This window comes from Ambystoma mexicanum, chromosome 4p, assembly GCF_040938575.1.
Source record: "Ambystoma mexicanum isolate Mex_15411 chromosome 4p, UKY_AmexF1_1, whole genome shotgun sequence".
NCBI classification, from domain to species: Eukaryota; Metazoa; Chordata; class Amphibia; order Caudata; family Ambystomatidae; genus Ambystoma; species Ambystoma mexicanum.
Genome location: NC_090927.1, coordinates 663468539 through 663496491, shown reverse-complemented (window position 1 = coordinate 663496491; position 27953 = coordinate 663468539). Strand labels below are relative to the sequence as shown.

At 47.7% G+C, this 27953-nt stretch overlaps 1 protein-coding gene and 1 pseudogene across 2 annotated transcripts in view; both read left to right on the top strand.

Moving 5' to 3' along the window:
* The window catches only part of LMBRD1 (LMBR1 domain containing 1), a 1758308-nt gene that overhangs the window by 209655 nt on the left and 1520700 nt on the right, over window positions 1-27953 (top strand). The gene's annotated exons all lie outside the window — the stretch shown is intronic.
* Window positions 15-27836, top strand: LOC138453817 (nucleobindin-1 pseudogene; annotated as a pseudogene).

Below are 27953 nucleotides of genomic sequence, written 5' to 3'. Positions count from 1 at the left end.
AGACTGCTACTACCATGACCGATAAGAGCGCTGATCCTGCGAGTGTAGCCCCCACGGCCCAGAAAGTGTCCTTAACCCCAAGGTGCAACACCGCTGCAGTGACTTTGGCAAAGTCTGCAGGCAGGCCAGAAGGGGCAAAACCGGCTGATGCCTCGGTTCAAGACCCACATGCGGGAAAAAAGAGGGGGGGCGATGAGGCCCCGAAACAACCCTGTCAGGCCATGGCCCAAGCCATGGAGGTGTTGTCCACGGATGACGAAGACCAGGAGTCCTTACACAGGACCCACGAGGACATAGAAGAGGAAGAGGAAGAGGAGGAGGAGGAGGAGGACGAAGATGTTGATGATGGCGCTGGGCCGAGTTTTCTTGTTCTGCCATCTCAGCCAAGGGACATTTCCTTGGATATTCTGTCGATTCTACACACCTTGGTGCCAGAGATCCAGTTGAGGATGCCTCCGGTACCTGTGGTTCATCAGGTCCCCAATCAGCCTCCAACGAATCGGAAGAGTCATCCGAGGCCCCCATTTCAACCTTCGCCACCACGTCGGGTCCCTTCTCCCCCAGCAGATCCAGACATGCGTATGGGGACGGATACAGCCACGACGGCCGATGATGACAAGGCTATCGTCACAGCAGATGGTGACTCTCCACATTTAGATGCTCCACATAGGGTGTCCCCACTGGATGAGGTGGGATTGTTCCACTCCATGATCTCCAGAGCCTCCAAGCTATTCCAGCTGGTGCCCGAAGAAACCAAGAAGGAGGGCTTCTTGTACTAGGGATGTGAGGCCAAGAGGAAGACTATCATGGCGGTGCCCCTTGTGGACAATATTTGGGATTGAGGGCCTGGACCTCATGAAGAACCCTTGCACGGCTCCAGCCAAATGGAATAGGCTGGAGAAGAAATATAGGGTGCCGGACTCCGCCCCCTAGTGCCTGAGGTCGCAGTCATCACCGGATTCGGTGGTATCAGTGGCCGCAAGGAAACGGTCAGCCAACGCATTCTCGTCGTCTTCGGTCCCTCCGGACAGCAAGGGGAAAAGGATGGATACCATGGGAAAGAAGGTGATTTAAACCGCAGCATCCCCTTTCAAGGCGGCCAACGCACACAGCGATTCTGTCCAGTACGACAGGGAGTTGTGTTACAAACCGGGGCCGATTCTGGAGTTCCACCCCGATGATAAGAAGATGGAGGCAATCACTAACTTCCAGGAAGGGGAAGTGGTGTTGGATCACACCATCACAGTGGCATTGGACGTCGCCAACACAGGGTTCCGTCAAATGGGGAACAGTGTCTGCCTTCATCGCCAAGGCTGGATGAAAGCCACAAAATTCTGCCAGGCGGTCCAGGCGAAGGTGCTGGACATGCTCTTCGACAGAGCGAACCTTTTTGGGAAAGTCGTTGGCGGGTCCCTCCAGGCCATCAAAGCGGATACAGAGACGGCCCATTCCCTGGGCGCTCTCCAGCAGCACTGCTCTCCTTTTCACTCCTCCAGGGAAAGTTGAGCAGGTCCTCCAAAGGTTTTTCAATATCGTACCAACAGCCTTCTAGATCCACAACCCAGGAAGCCTACAGAGACCGGTCTCAGACCTATGGTAGCGGAGGACAACGTCTCTGTCGCCCGCAGGGCCGGACGCCAGCGCCGAAGCATGCCTGAACCAGCTGGGATGTCAGGCTCCTACTGGTGCACCCCGGTGGGAGGCCGGCTGACCAGTTTCGTCAGCGAGTCGAGAAAGATCCCCACCGACCGGTGCAGCACATCCCTCAGCTCCTGGAAGAGGTATGAGCCATGCTGCGAAAAGGGGCGATAGAGCTTGTTCCCAAACTGCACCGGGGCAAGGGAGTCTATTCCAGATACTTTCTGGTCTGAAAGAAGACAGGGGCTGGAGGCCCATCGTAGACCTACGGCGTCTGAACACATATCTAAAGTCCAAAAAATTCAGGATGGTCACGTTGCAACATTTGCTTGGCCAACTGGAAAGAGGAAACTGCTTACATCGTTGGACCTGAAGATGCCTACTTCCACGTCCCCATTCTCAAGAAACATGAAAAGTTTCTCTGTTAGTCGACCCCAAGAGTGTTCATGAAATGCCTGCCACCAGTGGCAGCCCATCTACCTCTACAGGGCATGCACGTATACCCGTACCTGGACGACTGGCTGATTTGCGCCTGCTCGTGGAAGCTGGCTGACGGACACACAGAGGCGACCGTCTGGCTACTTATGGATCATGGATTCTCTGTCAACTATCCAAAGTCCTGCTTAACGCCATCACAGAATGTGCTGTTCCTAGGCACCAGACTCACTATGTTGTCTTCCTGGCGTCGGTCTCGAGGAGAGGATAGCAGCCATTCTAGGAAAGGTGCAATGGCTGTTGTCGACGAAGACGACCACGGTGCGGGCCATTAAATCGTTCCTGTGCATGATGTCCTGCATCTACCCCGTCCCGCTCTGCAGGTTTCAAATGCGCACCCTTCAGGAATTCCTGGATGCCCACTGGATACAGGTGTCCGGAAGCTTCACGGACAAGATTTCGCTCAACGATGAGTTCCATCAGGCGAAGTATAGTGGGGTGTTTGCTCCAACATCGCCCAAGACACAGGCTTTCAAAGCCTGCCATACCAGGAAACGGTCACTACAGACGCCTCCCTAGAGGGATGGGGACCGCATACTGGATGTCTGCACGCCAGATGCCTTTGTCTACCGGAGGAGAAGGATCTTCTTATCAACATCCTAGAGCTACAGGCAGTATTCTTGGCCCTCAAGTCGTTCCTACCATTTCTGAAAGGCAAGGTGTTGAGGATTTTTATGGATAATACCACCATCAGGGTGCACTCCGTCCCCTGCGCTTCCCCCCAGCCCCCTCCTGTAAATTAGTATTTCAAAAGTGGCAACCTGCTCCATGTAGCCACACTAAACTCTCGCTCCGCTGTCAAGCACTCTGCTGACATCTGCCACCTCCTTGTACTCCTGGACCTTGATGTTCTTGCTCTTACTGAGACATGGTTTAAGGACAACTCTGTCACAAGTTTTGACACACTTCTCCCTGAAGGCTACAAGATCTTCTCTGTGCCCAGGCCCAACAAGCCAGGTGGTGGATTAGCCTTGATCTTTCCTGAGTGGATCCCTGTTTCCATTATTCCCACTCAGGCCTACTCCTCCTTTGAAATCCTGGTCTGCATGCTCGCTCCCCTGTCGCCTCTCTTACTCTGACCTGGCCTCTTCTCTCCTCTCTTCCTCTTCCCAACTCCTCCTGCTGGGGAATCTTAACATCCATCTTGATTCTCCGGACTCCTCAGGACGTTTCCGCAACCTGTGTTACTCCCTTTCTCTTTCTGTTATACCCTCTGGTCCAACGCACACTGCTGGCCACACCTTGGATGCTCTCATCTCCAGACATCCCACTCTCTATTCCTCTCACTACCTCACTAGAACATTCTCTTCTCTCTTCTCACTTGAAGCACTCTTCTCCTTTAGCACTGGCACACCCTACGCCACCTCCGGTCTTCAAGGTCATCCGACCCATGAAAAGAGTGTCAGTGGCTGCCTTTGCCTCCACCTACTCTCCTCCTTCTACTCCTGCGGCCGACTCCCATCCTGATACAGCCCTCTCTCATTTTCACTATTCCATATCCAACACTCTTGACATTCTTGCCTCTGTCATGAGGCCTGCCACAAAGTGCAACTCTTGGTACGACTCTGCTCTGGCTGCCCTTAAACGCAAGTACAGAGCAGAGGAACAGAAATGGGGATATTCAGGTGCACCTTCTTCAAAGGCTTGGCTCCTGCAGCCCTAGAGTTTGGAAGATATGAGTTGCCTGCAGACTGCAGGGAGGTCCTCGCTAGGGCCAGGACGTCCTCGACTTTGAAGTGCTACGTCACATTTGGAAGCATTTTCGATACGTGGTGCCGATCTCAGAAGATTACCCCTCTGAGAGTCATGTCCCTGTAGCTTCTTCCTTACTTGCTATCCTTGGCCAAGGCCGGGCTGGCACACGCCTCTATCAAGGTGCATCTGGCGGCTATCTCCCGCTACAGCAGAGCTTCACTTTATTCCCATTGACTCGATCTTTCCCGCTGGTGAAGGCTCCTGCTCTGGCGTGGGAACTCAACGTGGTTCTGACGAGGCATATTGGGCCCCTTTTGAGCCTTTGCATCAGGCCCTTCTAAAGTTCCTCTCGTGGAAACGGCTTTCCTTGTGGCCATCACCTCTGCCAGAAGCTTGGGTGAGATCTAGGCCCTATCCTGCAATCAACAATACATGACGTTCTTCGAATCGAGGGTGATGCTGCATACGCCCCCTTCCTTCATGCAGAAGGGTCAGTCGGAATTCCACCTCAACAAACCTTTGGTGTCGCCTGTTTTTTTCCCAAAACCTTCGTCACCGGCGGGAAGGGCCTTGCACTCGCTGGACGTTGATCGTGCCCTGAAGTTCTACGTGACACGCACAAAGAGTTATTGGAAGACTTCACAGCTGTTTGTGAACTTTTCTCCTGTGAACCATGGGAAGGTCTGTCCAAGGCTTACATTTCAAGGTGGCTTTCTGGCTGCATCACACACGGTCATCGGCTGGCGAACCGACCGCTGCCCCGCCATTCAAGAGCCCACTCCATCAGAGCAATCACTGCGACAATGGTAATTGTCTTGTGTGCCCCTGCTGGACATCTGCAGGGCTGCGATGTGGAGCTCCACACACTCCTTTATGAGGTTCTACTGCATCAGCAGGGATTTCAGGGAGGAGTCTAGAGTCGGCCAAGCAGTAATATGCAACCTGTTCGCTTCAGGTGAGACTGTTCCAGAGGTAAGAATGTATTGCTTCTGTTGTGCCTTGCTACCTTCTGTGGTTGTGTAATGTTGTACTGCTATGTATTAGTTATTCATGAGCATGTGAATCCATGCCAGACCCCATGCTGGAGAATGTTTAAGTTACTTTAGTTACCTGTAACTATTGTTCTTCAGCATGGGTCTGGCATGGATTCACATGCAAACCCTCCCCCTGTCCCCTCTGCGGCTCTTCTTGGTCATACTGCTACTTTCGTGCTTAACAAATGTGAAAAGGGCTGCCAGAGGAGGGGCTTTGGGAGAGGACTGTCATTGGATGGGGCAGTATGACCCAGAGGACGGTGATTGGTTTAAGAGGAGAAATACAGTTTTTAAGTGAAAGTGAAACTGTTTTTCCTTTACTGAGGATTCCCAGCCTGACGACAGGGAATATACATGAGCATGTAAATCCATGCCATGCCAGACCCATGCTGGAGAACAATAGTTACAGTTAAATAACTTAAACCGTCGCACACAAAAGCTTGTCGTGCTGTGCTCCGGACTTCCAGTGCCGCGCCACACATACCGCAAGCCATGATCGGAATCAGGCAGCTGGTGGCCGTAGCACACATTAGGTAAGTGGGGAATTTGGGCCAGGGGGGCCATGTAGCATCTGGGGATTCGGGGCAGGAGTGGGCCCGGACATGGACCGGGAGACGGTCATTCACAAAAGGTTACACCTGTAGAATTGCAGCCTTTTGTGCTGCAATCGCAGATGCAACCTTTTGTGCACGACCCATAGCCGTATAACCGAGGACATAATCAGGGTTATTAGAATTAAGTGTTATGCTTAATCCGCCTTGTTGTAGTCACTGTAAGGCTGCTGCAGTAGGAATCTTGACACGGAAATAACTAGAATATCCAAAGCAAAAGTTCCAATGTTCAGTGTCACAATCCTAACTCTATCCCTTACATTGTAAGCTAACTAAAGCAAAGGAGAGCTCTTCCTGGTCCAGAGGAATGCCTCCCTTACCCTGGACAAAAGGCAGTTCTTGTCTTGGTAGGATTTTCCCAACGTGGTTTCAGCCACTCCTTAGCTGTTGGGGGAATGTCTCCCTTCTCCCAGCCTTCCTCAGGCTTACAATGTAATTCCTTGGGGTTCCAAACCCTGGTTGACTGCTCAGGCATCCTCTTGTATAGTGCACTGAGGAAGATAAGCCTGCATGCATGCCCCAAGCTGTAGTGGGTTCCTGACCCTGGTGGGCATACTGGGTTCCCTCTCACCAGGTACTGCGACAAAGAAGAGTAGCCTGGATACACTTCCCAGGTTGTAGTGGGTCTTTGACCCTGGTGGGCAGACCTGGTTCCCTCTCACCAGGTACTGTGACGAAGAAGCATAGCCTGGATACACTCCCCAGGCTGTAGTGGGTTCCTGACCCTGGTGGGCAGTCCTGGTTCCCTCTCACCAGTTACTGCGACGACGAAGAAGAGTAACCTGTATGCACTCCCCGGGCTGTGATGGGCCAAGCAGACTTAGTTCACTAACCTGCCGATTACTGTAGAACTGTCCATTAACTTACAGTTCTCTTATTTGGGTGCTAGTCCCAGATTCGCAATTCGGCCTTACTTTTCCTTTCTGTCGGCTTGGTTCCCTCTCTTGCCAAGCCTTAGTACAAGTCCATGTACTTGGTACTTTACTCCCACTGCGTTAGGGTCCCAGACCCTCCTTTCCCAGCCTTCTGATTCGTGATACCAACTCCTTGATCCTTCAGCGCCTTATCGGCTACCCGTGCACCTTGTGGTCTGCGCATGTGCCTGCTCCCTTGAGGTAGCTGGACTTGTTTGTGGGGCTCTGGTAACTTCCTGGAGCTTTGCTTGCTATACACTCTTCTTTCCTTTCGGGACAGTGTGGTTTCGCTCTCTCTCACTTCCCGGGTCTCTTGGTCGCCCAGAGTCTTAGTCCGCCTGGGAACCATGCGGTCCTCACATCCTGAATCGGCCTCTTACTGTCTCTTCCCGTATCTTGTTTCTTCTAATAATTTGACCACTAGACTGGTAAAAGTGGTTCTGATGGTTATTTGGTAGTGCTGCACACTTCATCCTTGTCTAAGTACTCTCTACCTGGACTGCTTTAGAAAAGTACATAGGGATGAGGGCAGGATTGAAGGAGGTGAAGGAAATGTGGGGTAACTGTGGCAAGAGGGGTCTAAGGTCATGTGACTGGTGGGAATCCTGCGTTCTCCCGATGTGGTCGTCACTGTTCCTAAGGAGGGGGTTTCCCTTCCCATGAGATCCACCTGCCGAGTACCACTACCAGGGGGACTATTAGGTAGCGGCCTCACCACCCTGACCTCATGGGAAGGGGCTCCCCCTTTGCAAGTAGAGATGACATCCTGGGATTTGTCACACTACCCACAAATATTTCTTACCACCATGGCAACCTAAACCTGTGTGATTTTTGTTTTCTTTGAACACCAGTCTTATCAGTGAAAATGCCCATTATCTCTATGGGTTGTATCTCATAGGCATTTATTTGTTCAGATGACTGTGCTTTTTAGAATGCACCTATTGGAGTTTTCTGACCAGCGCTCACTGTTTATCAGTGTTTATCAGTGTGTGATTGGTTGACCGAGAGTCAACCAGCAAAGAGACCTCTACACCATTTATTGTGAAATTGGCATAGGGTTTCTACTTTTGTGCTCTAGTAAGCACTGCAGAAACCGAGAGAATAACATTGACACTTCTTAAACCACAGGCCTAGTGAAGTTCCTACAACATTGTGCAAAATACCCATTGCGCCAATCCTCTAAGCAGGTGACCTGAAACCCAAGACATTCTTTGGCATTAGGCAAGTGGATGATGCTTTAACATCTTTAGCATCTCTGAATTAACTTCAACCTTCCCTGCCAGCTTTCCAATCCACTGCAGACTTTGGAGCGCTTGTGTTTGTTGTCGCCCCCTCACCCCCTGGCCAGACTATAAGAGTAGGTCTTTCTTCCTTTCAGTGATAAAAGAAGCGCCTTAGGCCGTGTACATTCATTGTTAAAATTCCATCTTCATAGCTGTCCCTTTCACCTATGGCTCTCCTGGGCTGGGTACCTAAAAGGGGGCTCCAGGTATGATCTGCTATGCCGAATTATGGGGAGGGTGTATCGGGATGAAAACGTTTATTCCATCACTTTGTTTTTTGCCACCTTGTTTTTTCATTTTGTATTACTTTAAAACGTGGTTATTCCCTGCAGCAACCTGAGGTTTCTTCCCTCCCGCCCATCTCCCCACCCCTCTCTCTTCACAGCACCTATGCATCTGTCAGTTTTATTTCCCCGAAAATTTCCCACTGCAAGATAAAGTACAACTCTGAGAAAGACTTGAATTCGCTCAGCAACACCAAAGAACAAAGCGCTGAGCAAGGCATCAAGGTACGTAGTCACCCATCACTAGCTAGACACCAGCCGCAGGCATGGCAACCAACCCACACGCACTTGCATCCATACCCCACTCTAATGCACAAATCACAACAGCCATCGGACTGCAGCTATAACCTACGACAACATTCTGTCTACCTGGACAGTTATCGAATCTCCGGCACTAGAATGCAGCTTTGACCTACAATCAATTTCAGTCAAGACGGTCACATAGCGAATCCCTTGCACTCTCTAAATTGTCTGACCTCCCCCAGCACACATCCATCTGCCTGAACTTCTTGGGTTGCTTAGTAGAGCACGGATAGCCCACCTAACCGCTACCTCAGCCTAATGTGAATACGCATTCTACTTCAGTCCAACCATCTACATACTTGGATTCCGGTCCTCGAGGGTCTTAACCCACAAGCGCGTTGAGGCCATACTAATGGGATAAAGGCACTGTACAATTGACAAAAAACTACTACTTTTAATATTATTTTAAATGTTTTTTGGGTAAAGAGTTTTTGTGATGCTCAACATATGCTACATTGTTCTGTCGTCAGCAGCACTGAAAGTATTTCTGAGCACACCAATTTTTTTCCACACTCCTTCGGGTAATGCCTGCAGAGGAGCTAGGCCTGCATGTGTGCACAACACAGGCATGATCACCATGAAGGGAGAAAGGGGTGCTTCAATGGGAGGCTTGTGGCCCTAACCACAGTGTTTTATAGTGCAAGGGTGGTTAACTTGAACAACAGGGCTCGTGGAGGTACGCACGTGGCAGCCAACATTAGATGACCTGCTGCACGGGAGGAGTCTTGTCCCTGAGAGTTTAATAACAGTATGAGAAAGCATCAATACCTGGTGCACAGAATCGGCGTGTAATCAGTCAATGGTGGTTCACAAATCGCTGAGGTGCATGAGCACCTTTCAAATGTTCAATTACTTTTCCCCAGGTTACTGGCTCACAAGCATGAAGCCCCTCCTTGATAAGAATACTCTCTCTTCGGTGCTGGCGGCAGCTCAAGAATCCTGCAGCTCATCACCAAATAGTCAAATTTGAAACCAGGCAGGAAAGGACAAGGGTTATTATAAATGGACCGCAGAACTGGCATAGTGTCCCCCATCCCAAATATGTGAGCGATATACATGAAAATATAGTCAATGGATAGAGTACCACAAGAATATATTGCAAAACTACTGGATTTACGACTTTCAAATCTTGTACACATCTGTGAATGTTGTGGCCAGGTTTCTTCATTGGTATGATTGGTGTACCATATGGGCTTGTGGTTGGCACAAGTTTAGGGATGAGCCCCTAATTACCTTAACCTAGAGCAGGCCCACCACTTAAGAAGGAAGTACACGTTTGTACGTAAAGCAAATCGTCCTGGAGGGGCTAGATGACGCTGTAGAGTCAAACTAACCCGAGACTTCCCGACCCACACAAGTTGACACATTATGTATATTTATGCAACAGTTAAAACACTCCCATATATTTTATTACAATCCACCCCCATAAGTGATTTGTTAAGACATATACAAAGAAATCCAATCTTTCTCCAGTTCCCCCATTCCCATTGGTTGCAGTTATCTTCATTACCATCTTCAGCTCATGTGTACAGCACACCCCTTTCTAGGATTTGCCTGTAGTAGGTCATAACATCATCATACAGTTAGACATTCACATACAAACATTAATTACAAGCCCCAGCTAGCCTGAGACCTCTTAACCCTAAATGTAATTGCACATGGTTTGCACGGGTACTTCAAACAAGATGAGGAAGGGCAGAATTAACGGGTTCCCTTTCAATTGTCGATGACCATCTCACCCACCCGGGCTTACTGGCATCATTGGAACCTTCTTATATATATAACTACCAATTCAGCACGCATGAGACATCCTGAAAAAAACAGGAAACTCGCGAGTATCATTCACTTTGGCCTCGAGCGGCACTTCACCCCATGTTTATTGTTGGTCAAAAACAAATGGATGCACTTAAAAAGATTACATCTGTCTTCTGCGAAACTACCAGCCCATAAAACCCTGGCCAGTTTGTTAGCTGACCATCTGCTCGGTTAATCATTACTTCTCCTTCGGCCTCCAATCCTGCAAAACTAGATTTTCCCAGTCACTTAAAATTCACCGTGCGAACTCCTGACTGCAGAGTTTAATACATTTTATAAAAAGTCCACTTTGTGAAGATTTATACATTCCATGTGTATGTATATCAGTGTACATGCATATTTAATAATGATCAACTCTTCTTTAAAGTGAGTTCTGCATGACAAGTCCCCTTTCTCGCATGCATATTATGAAACTCCTTGTTGCCCAGCTTCTAGCCACTTTGTAGCACACCATATCATGTTTATATTTCATTTGGCGGTTTTGGCATTTATCTTGCTACACACTTGCAAATCTAATATGTATCAACTTGAACACAAAGTAACACATCCTATTCTCATTTAGGTACACAGGATACATATAAAATTGTAGCATCGCACCAACCTTGCCGCACCCCCAGTCACAAATATAGCTTGTGGAACATGAACCCCTCTTCATCAATGGGACCTTTCCGGGGCACCCCAACAGTATTCCTTGATCTAATAATGAGTGTATTATTAATAACAGTTCTAGTTCTGCCTTACTTCACTCTCGCTCTTCAACCATAGTTCTTGGGGCACCTTGGACAACAATTGTTCTAATTCTTACTTTTTGTTTACCTTCCGCTTCTTCATACTTGATTTGCACCATAGCCATCACTTCATTCCAATGCTTGTTTGGATGTCTAAAAACACTCAGCCTGCAATCCAGCACATAGTATGACATAGTTCGCAGAATAGGTCATGCCCTAGCAAATTTACTAGACGCCATGAGCTCAAAGGAAACCCAGGGTTACCTGAAATTGGTCCAATTGACACTGTAAAGGGATTGGGTACTGGGTGAATCACTGGCTTGTTTTAAATCCCTACAGCCCACACGGTTTCTGAAAACCCTTCACAAAATCCTTATTCTTAATTGCACATCGGTTTGCCCCACTGTCGTTAATGCACAAATCACTATTTCCATTAATTTCACAATATACAAATGTTCCTTCGTTAGCAGTGGATATCAAAGTTTGCAGGATGTCAGTTTCCCTTTGAATTCCAATCATTCATTTTCTATTTGTTTTGTACATGAAATTGATGTTACATTTTTGAAAAGGAGTGTGTGAGGGAGAAACTCCTGGAGTACTTAAACTTCCAATGTTCTTTCCCTTCCTGCTTACAATAGTGAAATACTGTGTTACTTGTCATAAACCACATATATTACCCTGTGAATCAACGGCACCACCGTCGCAATCCCTTCCCCTTCGTCGTCCGGTTCCTCTTGCAGTCACTGGTCTCCCTGACACTACATTAAGGAACGCACTTGGCTCTTGGTGCTGTTGCTGTACATTGTGGAATTAACTATCGCAAATTAATAATTAATGATGCTACAATGTATTTATTTTTGCTCAAGATAAAGAAAAAACAATGATTTGCTACAGAAACCAGTTCCAAGAAATTGGCTTTTGTGTGCGACTCCACACACATGATTTAAGGCAGTGTTTGTACTTTGGGCAAAAGCCTTTGGACAAATGAGGCTGCTAGAGCTTCCTGTGTTGTCTCTCACTACTGGTGTGTTTATAGCACAGTAATGTGTGAACACAACCTTCAAATGAGCCAAATCTATGGGGGTTTCGTCTTTCTTTTGCCTACAGTTATTAGTTTTAGCCCAATCAGTCTTCCATGGGAAGACTGCGGCAGTCTTCTGTATTAATGCATCTGTAGCCTGAACCAATTCAACAAAATGTATAGCTACCCACTATTCTGCCGGACAGGTTTTTTAAAGTGATTGACAACATGTGTTTTAGCTTTGTATGCCAGAAGAAGGCATGTTTAGTGTGTGAGAACTTGGTACTCCCAAAGGGGAAGGGAGAATTTGGTTTCCCAGATGTTGCGCTCTACTATAAAGTGGCCTAACTCAGTCATGCTGGAACATATGTTAGAGTATGTGAGAACTTACTGGACATACATTGAGGACTGTATCACGTCCTCGCAAAAGGTCAGAAACTTAATGTGGGCACCTATTAAGCTCATCCCTTGGCGGGAGGTACTAGAAAACCCCACATGGGGAGTACTGTGGACACTGCAGAGGACTAATAAAACAAACAGATAGGTTTCTTCATGGCCCTCTCCCTTTAGTGCTCTCTGGGGGGTTCAGTGTATTAATATCCCCGCAAAAATATCGCAATACAAAAGTATCGCCATATTTTTGCAACAATATCGACCCATGGACCCTGCAGGGGGACACCCCCACAACCCCTGCAATATTTTAAAATGTGCGGGGGACACCCCCGCTCCTCCAAAATATCCCCCCAAAAATATCACCAATGGCGAGACAAACGGCCATATGTACGGTGATATTTTTGGTGGGGATATTTTGTAGGGATTCCTCTGGGGTCCCCTCCATTTGTGCTGTGTCAATTAGGATTTAAAAGGGCTCAAAGATGGTCGGATCTATGCTTACAAAGAGTGGCACAGCTCCTCGAAGGCAAGTTTAAAGAAGTGTGCGAGAAGGGGTGGGGGCGCTTTTGCGCGCACACATGATGGCCGCCTAACTAAAGAGCTCTGATCCGGACCTCATCCTTCCAAAGAAAATGTCGGTCTCCGAGCCACCCACCAACAAGATATGCAACACTGGCTGTTCAGTAACTGCTAAAGAACACATGCCGTAAATATTAGGGAACTCCGACTTCGAGTGGCTGAGATATCCCCCCGGCGAATTGGAGCGGGGACATCACTGAAAGCGGGCCGGCCAGGAGAACTATGCGGAATCGAATCAGGGCCGCTGAGGGAGGCGATCATTGAAGGCCTCGGAGGGGGGGAGGAGCTGGGAACATTGGCGGGCTGGGAAGTGCTGCGCCAGAAGAGCCCGCTGGCGCGGTGGCCGATGCCCGTTTCGCCAAAGCCTTAGACCGGAGAACAAATCGGATCACCTCCCCTCTACACCAGCCTCTCCGATACATCATACTGGTGTCGCTGGTGACCGCCCTGAGTTGGTGCCCTGCGGCCGCACGGCTCGCATCCTTTGGGCGAGGAGGCGGGCCATGCCCTGCGGTGGCCCAATGAAAATAAAACAGCTGGATCGGCGACGAACGGCACCGGGTGACTCTGGTGTGGAGATACGGCCAACACAGAGGAGACGAAACCCGTGAGAGAGTTCCACCTAAACAAACAATACACCTATCACTCCATGGTGCACAACTCTGAATCCAGGATCGATTATTGGCTCCTCACCACCTAGCTTTCACATAGTGTTGTGATGCGAAATTCATCCACGTACGCTTTCTGACCATACCCGGTCTCCCTATTGCTCGAATTTGGGGATGCCCCGCCACACGCCAGACGATGGAGGATGCCCATTCATATCCTCCGAGATCCCAATGTGTCCGAATCCCTGCCCACGGAAATCTCGGAATTCCTTGATATTAACAAAGGCTCAGTTAGCACGTATGCAATACTTTGGGAGACATTCAAGGTCTGAATCCACAGTACCCTCATTTCCAAATCTACAGGCCTACTTAAAAATGTCAGGAAGGAATTGAGCCAGGCAGAATCCCAAATACGAGATCGTGAGAAGAGTTACAGTGCTACTCTTGACAGGGAAACCCTGGCAGACATTAATAGGTTGTTGGGCGATTTTCATAAACTGTCCGACAAGGAGGTGCAATACATGGCCGCCCCAGTTAGGGCACGTAGATATGGGGAGGGAGACCAAGCGGGGAGAACCCTGGCAAACATATTGAAAGCAGAGAGTTATCGCAACCCCATAGCTGGTATCAGTGCTGTTTGACGGAGCGGTGGTGACCCAAGGGAAATAAATAAATAACAAATTTACAAGGTTCTATGCCGATTTGTACTCGAATCATGATGAAAGGACAGCAAGTGAGACTGCTGACTATCTGAGCGGGCTGGGGCTTCCTATACTGTCTCCCGAAGCAAAAATCCAATTAGATTTGCTGATCACTAAGGAAGAAATAGTAGACGCCATTAAATCCTTGACGGCCGGGAAGCCCTGGGGTTGGACGACCTGGGCATCAAACTTTATATAGAATATCATGAAGAATTAGCCCCTATACTGTTGGGGGGAAAAGGCTATGGGCCGAGGCATACTACCAGACTCAATGCGAGAAGCCATAATAACTGTGCTGTTGAAGCCTCAGTGCCCGCCTCACGACATGTCCTCATATAGGCCCCTCTCCCTAATCAATTCCGATGCAAAGATATTCGCTAAAATCCTTGCAACTAGACTGCTTCCCAACAGGCCCATATTAGTACATCCTGACGGTTATACGTCAAATGTTCGAAAACAAAAGGCTTGACTGCCTTTTTTTGACAGTAAAAGGACAGAAAAAAAGGATCAAATTATTATTTTTTTTTAATGGGGGGGTTCCCCCCTACCCCCCGTTTTCCTTTTATAAAAAAGAGTTTTATACATGCTAAACTAAAAAAAATATATAAATAAAAAAAATCGATCCTTTTTTTCAGACCTTTTACTGTCTATCAAAAGGTCATTCGATCCTTTTGATTCAAACATTTGACCGGACACCCACCCTGACCAATCCGGTTTCATTCCGATGAGGTCCACTGCCCTCAATCTCAGGCGATAGTTCGGAGTGATGGCACAAATGAACCCAAAGGCAAGGGCGGCGGTAGCAGCACTAGACGCTGAAAAGGCCTTCGATTCGGTATCCTGGTGTTATCTATTTGCGGTACTTGAATCCTTTGGGTTGGGCTCATACTTTCAACGATGTGTTCGGCTTCTATACACTACACCAGATGCCAGAGTTTTCACCAACCACACCATGTCCACATTATTTCTTCTTGGTAGAGGTACTAGAGAGGGGTGTCCATTTCCCACATACACTTTGCCTTAACAATCAAACTGATGGCCGCTTGTGTACGTAAAATCCACAGTCACAGGGGTGTTAGAATGACAGGCCCACCTCAAATAATCTTGCTTCATGCAAATGGGCGCCGGTCTGGGTTCGTTACCTGGGCATTATTGTGTCAAAGGATAGGCAGACATTGTATGCTGACAATCTTGATGCTCTCCTGCAATTGCGGGCTGTGAAGTGAATGTAAGTGTCCCCAGAAACGCACCCCCCTTAGTGAGAGGCAATAATGGACACACCCCAGAAGGAGAATGAGGCCAGGACCAAGTGCGGGTAAGATCAAAAAGAGCTTTATATAATTCAATATAGGGCATGCAAAGGACTCTGCAAACTCCGAGAGCACTCTGCACTCTGTCTGACAATAGCAAAGACAGTTAGTTATATTACAAATACACGTCATGCATGAGGTAAGCTATAGGGGCCACAGAGTCTCAGGGATTGGGTGGTGATGGCTAGGTGGTATACATTGTATACAGTTCCTTCTCCACGATTGGCGGACGTTGGTGCTGGGCCACGTGGGGCGGGAGGTCAGCTGGGCTCATCGGGATGTAGCGCTGGGCCGGACATGCCTTGTAACACCGATTGATAGCTAAACTAACATTTGCCCTTTTGGCCACACATTCCCACCCATTCATCACACTTCATGTGTCCTGTTGAGTTGCAACTTCTTGTAAGCGCTGACCTTAGATCAATACATGGCCAGGAACATTGATATGCGATCTGGAGTGTCTTACAACGGTTCGGAAGGCGACTTAGGCTCAAACAATCAGGTCCCATGGGCGTAGTCAGGGGCATGGGTGGGGGTGCTTGACTAACCAGCCTTGGCAATTTCGGTGAGGGATGGTATTATGATCTGTTGGTGCACGTGTGTGCGCCCCCCCTTTCTAGGGTCATTAACTCGGGGTCAACGGAGGTACCACTGACCCGTGGGGGGCATGTGACCGGTGCATGAAAGGTGGCAGGATTTCGGACCAGGTAGCTCGTAAGTCACGGAGTCAGGCTGTGGCGGCCTCTGACACGGGGGAGGGTGGCGGATGCTTGGAAACGGGTCCAGCAGGGTCGGGAGGGAAGGCAAGGCTTTGCTGTTTGAACACAGTCCATCTCGAGAGAGCCTGGGCAGGGGGAGGGTGAAATGGCCTTGCAGCTCCGTGCGTGGCATCTTGCACGAGGCGGTTTTACTGTCGTATGGGTGAGGGGCGACTAACAACACATGGGGTTCCTGAAAGCACTCATATGTATTTGTATTTACATGGGATACTAGCTGATGATCATACTTTTTTACATAGCATTTCACATTTACAGTTAACATACGAACATGAGGTAGTGTCAAGCAGGTGTGTGTAAAGAGTGTATTAAGAGAGCAACACAAGTTATTGTTCACAGTTATCAGCTGTCCAGTCTTTGTATATCTCTTAATTACATGTAATATCGGTTGCACAACTTTCTCTTTACCCATTCTCCTTTATATTAGCAGCGAACGTTAGTCAACAAGGCACAAATGACATAAATGGTTTCTGCACATTGCAAGGGCTTTCGGGGTGGGTATGGGTGCAGGGCGCCACACCGTCTATAGCTGGGGGGCTTGGTACAGGGGTCAGGGCCTGCAGGGTTTGGGCTGATCTCAGTTACATCCTAGTATTCTCGTTCATAGCTGGGGCAATGATGTACTGCGGAAGGTCAACGGCTACAGTGTTTTATTTTGTTGTTCGCTCGCGTCTGGTAACTCGTGAGAACGAGTCTTCAGCGGATCTGCCATGCAGTGGGAGGTGGGGGAAGTGTGGGCCTCTGTGAGCGCAGTCAAGTGGGGGTCACTCTGCAGCGTTCAGTGTTTCTGCCTTGGGTTAGATATGCACGTTTCTAGCAAGATGGAGATGGCTTAATGCAAGATGGCGTCTATTCTCTGCCACATAACGTGATGGTGCAGCCCCATGTGTCGGTCGACAGCCGCCCTGCCGCCTGGGCCCGGGAGGCCGGTGGGCTGCCGACGAGTCATGGGTCTCAACCAGGGTGGGGCATGTAGTGGGAGGGGGGTCCTATTGACCTACCCTTCCCTACAGAAGCTTCAATTGTGGACTAACCTCCCTATTTCCCTATATGTTCAGATAGCACTCCTAAAAGTGGTTGTCTTTCCCAAGTGGCTATACTGTTTTGGAAACATCCCCCTCTGGCCATGCAGAATGCTCTTCGCCAAACTCTAGCCGATAGCCACCTCGTTTGTCTGGGGATGCGGAATCTCGAGAACTGCTTAGGATTTTGAACTGTATTATTTATCGGCACAAGCCCAGTTCGCCAAACACTGGTACAACCAGGGAGACACCGCCACACACATCCCGTTAGAAAGATGCATCTCCCACATAACTCAGGTCTGTAATGTTCAGTGTGCACCCTAAATACTCCTGCCAATTCGACCCTGTTAGCGTCACTGTTCACGCCTGGTACATGATATATAAAAGAATAAACATAGAGGTACCATATGACCCTGAGGCGCCACTTTGGTGCTTCGCTGGCATTTCCCCCACATATGATGAGGCCATACAAAGAACGTGGGATCCGGACAAACAATTGAAGGTGCGTGATATGTTCCCAAAATAGAAATATGTAAGTCTGGATGTGTTCGTGGAAACTGTTGGGGGTGGACAGCTGAGGCTGCTACAGTATTTGTATTTGTATCAAGGCTGCATTTGGGGGAGATGGCCCATGTTTCCTCAGGAACCCACCACACATGAATGCATAAGAGCTGTAACATTGGGCGATGACACAGGGGCAGGTATCTCCAAACTGTACACCTTGATACAAACGAATTCCAGGGCCCAAAACACCATGAAAGATACATTGGCAACAAACCTGGGCACACCAATTAGTGACGAGCAATGGCACAAATGCTGTAATTTGACAAAGAAAGTGTCCCTGAATGCCGGCCTACGCCTGATACAGTTCAAATGCCAGAATGGCCAGGTTTACAGAGAATTGTTCCGGGGAATGTCGGAAATGTGGGGATATACAAGCAAATGCTTTTCACATGTACTGGGACTGTCCGGTGGTTGCAATGTTTTGGGGAAATGTGGCTGAGATAATCGAGATAATAATGCAAATCCCCAAGTCCCTCACTCCCCTGAAATACCTGTTTGGGGACATTGGCAAGTTGACCGAAACTATGAGCAGACAATTTGTGCTGTTGCTGAAAGGTGCATATTGAAATGCTAGAAGGCGGCACATGCTCCCCAGACAGATTAATTCCTGCAGGAATTGATATTTGTGAACGAATGTGAGGAACAATTTGTAATGTCCATGCCTGTAACAAATCGACCCAAAGACACATGGGCTCCCTTCAGCAGTTATCTGTGCAATTTCATATCAGAAGATTACTTTTCACCCATGTCCACGCCTTGAGGTAAAAAGGATACTTATATATATGTGTTTGCTGTTTGCGATGTCCCGCACTGTAGCAGATACTTTGTAATGTGTGATTATCAACATGACCATCAATAAAAAAAGTTTTCAAAAAGAACTGTGCTAGATGTTGGGAACAGAGAATATTCATATTTTTGAATATATTGGATTAATGTGGATGGTCTTCGACTCGAGATGGAGGGATGATTTAACCTGTGATCTTACTTTTGAGATAATCTCGGAGAAGGCCTGTGTGAGTCAGAGGATTATTACAAAATTATACAGAGCCCTGTGTGAGGAATCCTGATAAGTGACTTCTCCCCAAGGGGGAGCCCCTTCCCTTGACGCCAGGGAGGTGAGGCTGCTAACTGACAGTTCCCCTGGGGGTGCTGCTCAGCGGGAGGATCGTGTGGGGAGAGACACCTCTTCTTGGGATAAGGATGATCATCTAGGGAGAACGCGGTACAACAACCCTCACCCTCCACCCACTTCTGCTACCTCCCCTCCGTACATAAGGCCCACCTTCTCATCCCTCACTTCCACACCACAGACATCCATGTGTCTCTACAAAACTCAGTGATTAACTTCCAAAAGGACAAGGAAGAGTAGGGACTACCCAAGAGAAACATCTTTGTATCTGTGATGAATCCTACAGATCCCTCACTAAACCCCTGCCTAAAGTCTCCTCCCAGGTGCCCAGGTAAAGGCAGACGCTTCCTGATCCTGACCTTGTAGGTAGTATACTGCAGGAGGATCACCTGGGAGGAGATTAGGCCCAGGGTGGTGAGGAGATCCCGTTGGATGAGACGCAGTATTTGTCCTTTGAAAGGGAGAACCTTTTAAGTTTGCCAAAACGGGAAATGGCGTATTGTCATTATGATGTATCTGAACCACATGTAAGATCTGTGGCTCTGGACACAAATGCCATAAAACCTGAATAAGCCGTAACAGAAAGACCATTCAAGGTACTCCAGGATAAAAATCCTCCTTACCTCCAAAGGTATAATGGAAAGGGATTAAGAAATATTGCCTTAAATAAATGGTCTTCGTCTGTGAAAACAAATTCTAATGGTTCATTCTTAAATAAATTTATGGGGAATAAATCTACCCTTCAAACCAATAAGTTACCAAAAGAACTGATTTTGTTGTTGAGGACTACAAGTCCAGGCCTAAAATAAAATCTTTAAAAATCTACTGGACCTGCAGGTCTAGTAACTTGATTTATCTACTCGTCCTAGGAGGGATGTACTCGATCAATGATGACAATTTTCTTTTTGATTAGACACATGCCTAGTGTGTAAAGAAACCTATGCAACGCTGTGAATGTCCCTTTTAATTTTACTAAGAATAATTTACACAGCCATACAAACTGAAAAGTATTATTATTTAATTGAGGCCTTCTGGCATACCTTTATTGGTTTTCTAGCACCTTGATGATTATGGCCCATAACTTGTCCTTAGGAACAGAAATGTCAGCATGCAGGGGTTGCTAATGCGCATGCCATCTGTTTGCAGGGGCTTTGATTTTGAAGAACTGCTAATTTACACAGATACTAGCTTGCAGGATCTGCTAATGTAGACATCTCCATGTCCTTTATGGAGTGCCAATGTGCAGGGTTATCTCTTCATATGGACAGTCAATTTGTATGGCTGTTATTTTACAGATGCAAACCTATGGAGTTGCCAGTTTTCATGTTATTTTAATGGGCTGGTACCCTGTTTTAGGGCCTGCTAATGCACATATTCACAAGCTTATCAGAGCTGATTACGTCATTGGCAGCCAGTTCACAAATGTTGGTAATATCCTCAGCTACCTGCTTGTAGGGGGCTCTTTTGTTAGTGGATGTGGACAAAGCAAAAGTGGATAGGGAAGGAAAGCGGAGACTGGCAGCAAGGACAGATCATGACAGAGGGGACAGCGATAAATTGGACTGAGGGTGAAAGGGCATGGCATGGAGGAAAAGATAAATAGATAGGGGTGAGGTTAAGAAGGAAAAGAGACAGAAGTTACGAGGGGTAAGTGAGACATGGACCCTACAGTGAACGGGTTAGAGAGAAAGAGGAGTAAAAGAGTGAGAATGCTGGTGGAGGACAGACTGAGCATTCATACATTGAAGGATGTAGGCTAGTCTAATTGCAAAGAACCAGATGACCGGGGTGTTGGGGGAGTAGTGGGGGGGGGGTGGTGGGAATGGGGTGGACGGGGGGGGGTGGGGGGTGTGTGTGTGTGTGTGTGTGTGTGTGAGAGAGAGAGAGAACACACAAGTGAAGAACATAACTGAGACTATATGGAGAGAGCGACGCTTGCGTCTGAGCAAGGACAGAGATGGGGACAGTTCCACATTAGGAATACAGGAATAGACAGTGGAGCAAGAGCCAGACTGGAAACAAGAAGGGGGTGGGGGAAGGAATAAATACTGTCTAACTAGAGATGGTCAACTAAGAGAGCCACACAAAATAGGGAAATGGCAATGACAAATATCGACAAGGTAGTCCAACTGGATTTGCACATATAAATGCATAAAGAGGCAATATTTCTGACGCACGTGGATGGGGATATGCAATCTGCTTTGAAATGGCCTGCAGCCTCATCCAGCCGATGCTGATGTTGGCATGCCTATCCATCACTGTATAAAAGGGGACCTAAACATGCAGATCCCTTTACTGTACTAACAGTGTAAGATAAAGTTGCTTTTTTGACAAAGAAGTAACTGCAGCATGGGTGTGTATGCTCTTAAAGAGTGAAGCTTCCACTTATAAGGCCTGCTTGTCCAGTTGTCTGTGAAAGAAGCTGAGCAAGGGAGGGTGTTTTTTAAATACATATGAGGTTCTAGACCATTTCACCTCCCAAAACAGTCATGTTATCGCAGTGTCAGAACTAGCAAAAATACTTGTATCAACTCCACAAGCATCATAACCCACAGTCAGTGCGCAGACATTCTGTGGCCCCCTAAATATCTGACGCCTACCATCCTCAGCTCCTCGCTCCTCACCCTCAGCTGAAAACAGTCACAAGGCAAAAAGGTCAATGGTACTCTGCTGGCTTTGATCCAGTGCTTCAAAGGCAGTGATCTCAGCTGAGGGCAGGAAGCACCACACATGAGTTAATTCACAAACAAAGATTCAGCCCTACCTAATCTGATTCAGCCAATGTCATCGTACTGAATTGTCTTCTGAATGTCAGTCCGCTGTCTGCTGCCATCTAGTGGGCACTTAAAAAGTGAAAACAATCAGGGACGAACATGCTGTAAAAGTTACATGCCCTCCTAAAAATAGCTTGACTATGGGAATTCATTCAAATGCCCATGATCCCATGACCCATAAATTCTGGGATAAGTAAGAGGGCTGAAGAGTCATGCTGTAGTAGTAGCCCGGCAGTTAAGCCTAATGGCCCACACCTGAGGGAAGCTGAGAGGCTTAAAAGGCCCCTTCAGGTGCAGGCAAGAGGACTGAGCTGGAACTGTGCCTGGAGTGTATGCAGTAGGTGTTTGCAATCCAGGCAGAAGTGGGAGAACCGAAGGGACTCTGATGCAGTAGATTTTACCCGCTCGTTCTGTGAGGTTCCTGTCCCCCCCCACCCCCATCCCCCGCCGGAACTCTGGTGTGCAGAGGCTGCGCAGCGGAAGGCATGCAGGAAGGCTGCATTCCCCCATCGGAACATAATTGCAGAGATTGTGCAGCAGGAAGCGAGTCGGAAACCATTGCGAGGAGCTGTTGTGAAGCTGTGGGTCTCAGGACCGAGAGAGGCTCCTTTATTGAGTGGGCGGACCAGAGACACCTTCAGTTTGGAAAGTTGTGGGTCCTAAGTGAAGCCTGAAGTCGTAGAAGTTGTGCAACATCTGGAGAATGGTACACCGAAGCCGCTGAGTTAAACCTGGCATTGGGATTCCTTGCGCGAGCGCTGCCGGCAGCCGTATCCAGCTTAATAATCACTTGTGTAAACGTAGAAGCAAGGCAAAGTTGTTCGTTGAGTCTTTAACAGTGGGACACTTGAAATGTAGCGCTCATGTGTGATCGGGAATTTTCTATTTCACTCGCGTGAAGAGTGACTACGAAAAGCAATTGTTGAACTTTGTAAAATACATGAAGTGGTCTTGTGTGCCTAGTTACGCTTCTCGGAGGAAGAGTGACCTCTGCATCATTGTTCACGCAGACAATTGCTCATAAAGAGAAGTCAAGTGTTAAAATATTGGTAATTGAAGTTGGAGAGAGCAAGCACTGCTCAAGCCAAGAGTGAACCAGGTGTTCCCCAATTGAGACTATAACCAGCCTTTCCCACACTGTGAGCCAAATAGAACTTCAGCATTGCTTAGGATACAAGTGTGCAAGCCTTACCAGAAGACAAGAGTGTCAACAAAGCTTCTGGGCCATAATTCCTGTTAACAGGTGGCAGAGGAACAAAGGCAAGGTAGGGGAAGGGAAACTTGCTAATTACAAATATTCTTTGAAGGTGATAAAACCTACATTGCCAAAGACTGTAGACTGAAGAGAGAAGTGTGTTCCAAAGGCAATTCTAGGTTGGTGTTGCAGACGAGAAAGGCAAATAGGCTGCCACTCTGAAAGGCAAGTTCAGAGGAAGAGTGCCTTGCCTATTTGAAGGTGTTGAAGTACCTGAAAGTGAATCTTGTCATAATCTGTTAAAAGTCACAAAGTACTATAGCTGTGGTGGTGTATTTGGTTGTCAGTAGATGTGAGACTTCAGTATCACGAATGAAGGTGGGATTCTATGAGGCAGATGAATTTGGCCCTCGTGGTACACTCTTGTAGATGTTGAAGTAGAAGTGCTGTGAAGTTATCCTGACAAATATACCTATTGTGTCTCCTAATATTGTAAAGAGAGACCTAACAACTGTTGACTAATAACTGTGTTTCATTAACATTTACAGAAGTTGTATTTCCTTTGAACTGTGGTACTTCTCCTTTGACACCTAGAAATTGTGGTAAAGCCTTGTGGCTGGGATTGACATTGATGCTATTTTGGTGAAGTGGGAAGTTTTACTGGCAAGAGAAGAAGCTTTCCTGTTATGGAACTTTGGTTAACAAAGCCTTACTTTGACATTGAAGACATCAAGAACTAAACTGAGTCTGTACCACATACATGGATGTCCTTGTTTCTTTTTGTTGAACATTAGAACTGAATTTACCTTGGATCCTGGGGAAGGGGGGCTCACCCAGGTTATTCCGAGGTTATCAAAAGAGACTGTGAATATCATTGTTGGTTATTTTGAATTGCCATATATTTTCTTTGTATGTTTAAGTGTGAGGGCCAGACATCCTGTGTTAGTGTTTCCCTTTAGTTTTGATAGGCAGGGAAATCCTCATCAGAGTAGGGATAGTGTGGCGTTTCATAACATTTATAATTTAATAAAAGGGAATATTCTGAACAATCGTCCAAATGTCCACTTGGCATTGCTGACCCCCTCACAGATCGTACTGGGATGAAGAATAGCAAAGACTGCCCAGAATGAATACAGTGGGCATGTACTGGGATGAGGAGGAGGTTCAGAGCCCTACCGACTATTCCTAGACCCTCTAGTGAGCCTTCTAGTGGTTCTCTAACACCCATTGTGGAAGCACAGATGGCGCTAGAGGAAGCACTATGGAAGAAGCTCTCCAGGGAGGAGCCGCAAGATTTGAAGCCGGCGAGCGAGGACAAGCAGGGAGAACCGGAAGCAAGATGCTTCTCTACCGGCTGAGGCGGTCCTGGCAGGTCTGTGGTGAATGGACCGTCGAAACGGGAGGACGAGCGGGCATCCAGCCGACCAAGGGATTTGGAACACGCTGTCAGCCGGAGATGCGCAGCCCAAGTAGATGCTGTGAAGCCACCACAGCAGCCCAGAACCCGAGAGGGAATGCAGAGAAGCCCACAACTGACCGGATAGTACTGGCAAGTTCCCTGCAGTTATTGGGGTTGGTGGGGTGCTTAGGTGGACACCAGAAGGGCTGAAAAGGAATGAAAGACTGGTCTGGGACCCACATCGACTAACAAATAGCCTCCTGGGCCACCATCTTTGTGGCAGTACCTGGCAGGGTAGTGAACCAAGTCTGCCAGAGCAGGGAAGAGAAGACAGGCCAGGGGAAGGGTGTCATTCCCCCTGGTGTTTTAAACTGTGAAAGTAAAAACCAGGAGAGTGTGAGAACAAAGCCAAGGAAGGCCAGAGGAAGGGGCGGGGGGGTCATTCCCTCGGCATTTGTGATATCAGGAACCAAGTGAAAAGGGAGTCCAGGGAAAGGGAATCATTTCCCCTGGCTTTGTGACAAGATAACTGGAGAAGGGAGGCATTCTCCAGGAACCCAATAGTGAAGAAGCAACTATGGGCAATAAGGAACGTTGATGTTTGAACTGGAACTTTAGCTTTTGAGTTTGAATTAAGAACTTTACTACCTTTTCTCGTTATAAACTGGAACTATTTGTTCCTTGAAAAGGGGTTGAGACCTGGGGAAGGGAATCATTCCTTCAGGTAAAGGTCCCACCTGACAACCAGAACTGTGATCTGCTGTCCAGAAGAAGGGAGCCATTCTTGTGGACCAAGATGATCCACTACCTCTTTAGATTAGTTATAAGTGTGAGGGACTGAAGTAGGCTTTTGACACAGGATGGTGGACTATTGAGTTACACGGACATCTTGACCGAACCCATAGTATTTTATTTGAGGCAGGGAACCCCCTCTTAAAGTTAGGGAAAGTTAGGTTTTCTTTTTCTTGTCATTACTAATAAACGTTTATGCCAACAACCATGCCACCTGTGTGTCACTCTCCTCCTTCTGCACCCTTACACCTGGTAATGAACACAACAAAAGGGAAGTTGAAATGTAAGACCTAGTGGGACTGGGTGCTGGGGGATATGGTACCGCAGGATCTATAGGGGAAAATGTATAGGTTGACATTGCATGGGCATCTTTCCACCCATCTAAATACAAGTTTAAGGTACTCCCTGGGTGGCATAGGGACCCGCTGAGAGTCTCAAAGATGCTTCCCGACGTGTCACCACTATGTACATGGGGATGTGGAGAAATGGCGACCACTGTACACGTGTGGTGGGACTGCCCCCGGATTAAGGTATTTTGGTCACAGTTGTTGAGCTGGATTAAAGACCTCACATGGATTGCTCTGCAGACGGGGCCCCTCCCTCTACTCTTGGGGATTCCACCCAGCGAATATGAGGCGTACAGACTCCCAAGGATGTGGGTGACCCTTCTCCGTGCGGGGAGGATAGCAGTAGCACAGAAATGGAGACAACCTTCTATATCTGATAAGGGGGATTGGTTACGCAAAGTATGGGAGGTATGTTTGATGGGTATATTAACATACATGGCTGACAATGACATGTCTACTTTTGTAGAGGTGTGGGGATTGTTTACCTTAACATATAGTACGGAAATGTGTTTGGGTTCACCACTTGACTCTCATACAGGGGTATAAACTTAAACATGGGGGGAAGGAGGTTCATAAAGAGATGGAGAGAACCACTCATGGAAGAAGAATCCCCCCATAATAAAGATCACCTCGCAAATCCTTCCTGGAGGTTTATGAAGTTTGGTGTCTGTTAGATTGATTAACACAGAGTAAGCCACTACCCAAAATAACATCCTAATGTGTCATGTAATGTCATCCGACAAGAAAAGGAGGTCCCTTCAGAATCTCTGTTAAAGCTGTCAGTTGAAAAAAGGTGAAGGAATGGATGAGTAATGGCCAGTTATCACTGTATTTCCAAGAGCAGTTTGGACGGATTTCCGTCCCTCAAGCACTCTGGCTGGCATGTTGTTATTAGTGTTGTGGATTTGTATTATACCTTTTTGTTGATTATAAACGTGCAATAAAATAGATTGACAGACAAAATGTGTAGACAGACTTTTCTTGATTTTTATAGCAACCAAATGCAGCTGTGCTTTCAAAATAGGAAATAGCCTTCAGAGTGCAGACAGTGCCCTACCGTCAACCGATTGAACAGGATGAAGTCTTCATACATTCGCTGGGTTGGCTTCCTTGCTCTTGCTTCCGCTTTCCGCTGTCCCCATCGAGCGAAACCAGAAGAAGGATGAGGAAGCCCCACCAGAGGCCCCCGACACTGGTCTGTACTATGACTGCTACTTACAGGAGGTGATCAATGTTCTAGAGACAGATGGACATTACCGGGAGAAGCTGCAGTCTGCCAACGCAGATGATATCAAGAATGGAAAGCTTTGCAAGGAGCTGGACTTCGTCGGCCACAACGTGGGAACCCGCCTGGACAAGCTAAAGCGGCAGGAGGTGTCTCGGCTGCGCATGCTGATCAAGGCCAAAATGGACGCCGCAATGGAAGAGAATGTCCAGATCGACCACATGAGTTTGCTGAAGCAGTTTGGGTATTTGGACCCGCAAAACCAACACACCTTTGAGGCCAGAGACCTGGAACTGCTTATTCAGACGGCCACCAAGGATCTGGAGAACTTTGATGAAGCCCGGCATGAGCAGATCAAGCACTGCGAGATGATGAAGGAGCAGGAACGGAGGGAGTACTTGAAGTCATTGGATGAGGACAAGCGCCAGCAGGAGGAGGCACGCTTTGAAGAGCTCAAGAAAAAAAAAGAGAGCATCCAAAGATCGATGTGCCAGGAAGCAGAGATCAACTGAAAGAAGTCTGGGAGGAGACGGACGGCTTGGACCCAAATGAGTTTAATCCCAAAACGTTCTTCAAATTGCACGAAACAAATGGAGATGGGATTCTGGATGAACAGGAGTTTGAGGCTCCCTTCACCAAGGAGCTGAAGAAAGTCAATGACCCCAAGAATGAGGAGGATGACATGATGGAGATGCAGAAGGAAAGGATGCGGGAGCATGTCATAAAAAATGTGGATACCAACCAGGATTGTATGGTGACGCTAGAGGAGTTCATAAAATCTACTGAGAATGGGAGCCCATTTGATGCAGGACAAGTCTACACTGAGACAGAGATTTTAGCTTTCGAGCAGCAGCTTAATGAACGTGAATTAGCACCAACCCAGATAAAAGAGCAGTTGCAACGTGACAATGCGGAGTTAGAACAACGCCAGCTGGAGCTGGACGCTCAGAAGGATTACCAGCAGGCTGTCCATCAGATGGAGCAAAGGAAATTGGAAGGGGTGGAACAGCAAGGTGTACCTGCCGGTGCCAATGGAGAGCTGAAATTCAATGCTCAAGAACCACATGGAGCTCCCAAAGATGTAGCTATACCGTTAGACACTGATGCCAAAGACCAGCACGCACCAGCAACATCGAGACCAGATCACCACGAACCACCGCAGAACCAGCAACAAGTGGCACAGCATGGCAACATACTCTAAAAACGAGAATGGGTTGGGAGTCAGGGGACCATATTCCCTTATTCCCATCATAGCTTCATTGTGAATGCTATAGATTTGCTGTCTCCGCATTTGGGTTATTTGCTTTGCAAAGGGGAT